The 1,251-nt window shown below is 38.9% G+C and overlaps 1 non-coding gene across 1 annotated transcript; it reads right to left on the bottom strand.

Moving 5' to 3' along the window:
* Positions 1-848: 848 nt before the first annotated feature.
* On the bottom strand, positions 849-955 carry LOC141709724 (small nucleolar RNA R71). Its single transcript, XR_012570288.1, has one exon. It is a non-coding gene; the product is annotated as a small nucleolar RNA R71 (small nucleolar RNA).
* Between the last annotated feature and the right edge of the window lie 296 nt (positions 956-1,251).

Below are 1,251 nucleotides of genomic sequence, written 5' to 3'. Positions count from 1 at the left end.
TTGTCATCACCATCACATGCTATGGTTAAGAACAATGACTTTGAATGAAGTAGTAATGAAGTTAGAATCCCATGTTTGTCTCATATCGTTAATTCAATCACTTTTAATCTCTTAGTTAATTGCATGTTAGTTTTATTCTTAGTTATAAACATCTCAACTTGTTATTTTCTTAGCATTGAACGATAGCCATACCATTGTTGCATAAGTGCATAAATTGAAGTTAACCTAAACCAGTCTCTGTGGGAACGAATCTGATTGATATCTTATACTACTTGTGAACGCATATACTTGCGTGTAATTTTAGCGTGTATTTTCGCCCTAACAAGTTTTTGGGGCCGCTGCCTTGGACTCGGTGTTAATTTTTAGTTTATTTGCTTGACATTAGTGGACGTTAAAGTTCACTGACTCGGATTCTTTTAATTTCATGGTTTACTTTTTGTGTTTTAGGTACTCATTACAATGGGAGATCCAGCAGCATCAACGAAAACATTGATGGATTTTTCTCAACCCAAGATCAATGACATTCAATCTAGCATTGTCAGGCCAACGATTGCGGCTAATACCTTTGAGATCATGCCTGGCATAATTCAATGGGTACAAAATTTAGTCCATTTTGGAGGTTCTCCAACGGAAGATCCTAATATACATATTTGGGATTTTATCGAGATCTGTGACACCTTCAGGTTTAATGGTGTGTCTGAGGATGCGGTGAAACTGAGACTGTTCCCATTCTCTCTGAGGGACAAGGCTAAGAGCTGGTTACACTCTCTACCAGCTGGTTCTCTAACTACTTGGGAGGATCTTTTCAGAAGTTTCTTACTAACTTATTCCCTATGGCGAAGATAGATGCACTCAAGAATGCTCATACTCAGTTTGCGTAGCAATCGGGAGAAACTCTATGTGAAACTTGGGAGCGTAACAAGGAAATGCTTAGGAAGTGTCATCCTCATGGCATGCCTGATTGGATGATCATCAACTATTTTTATAATGGGTTGGGAGCACATTCTAGAACCCATATTTGATGCAGCATCAGGTGGAGCATATGGGAAAAGAGCTATGAGGAAGCTTATGGTCTAATTGAACTGATGTTTGCTAATGAATATCAGTATCCAACCCAGAGATTGCCACAGGGCCAGGTAGCAGGAGTTCTGGAGTGGATACAGCTACGGTTATCACTGCTCAACTAAAGGCATTGTCTATGAAGATCAATTCTCTGGCTAACTTTGGTGTTAATCAAATAACCAGTATTTA

This window comes from Apium graveolens, chromosome 2, assembly GCF_009905375.1.
Source record: "Apium graveolens cultivar Ventura chromosome 2, ASM990537v1, whole genome shotgun sequence".
Taxonomy (NCBI): Eukaryota; Viridiplantae; Streptophyta; class Magnoliopsida; order Apiales; family Apiaceae; genus Apium; species Apium graveolens.
The sequence above is the reverse complement of the archived record's forward strand: the minus strand, read 5'-3'. Positions and strand labels throughout refer to the sequence as shown.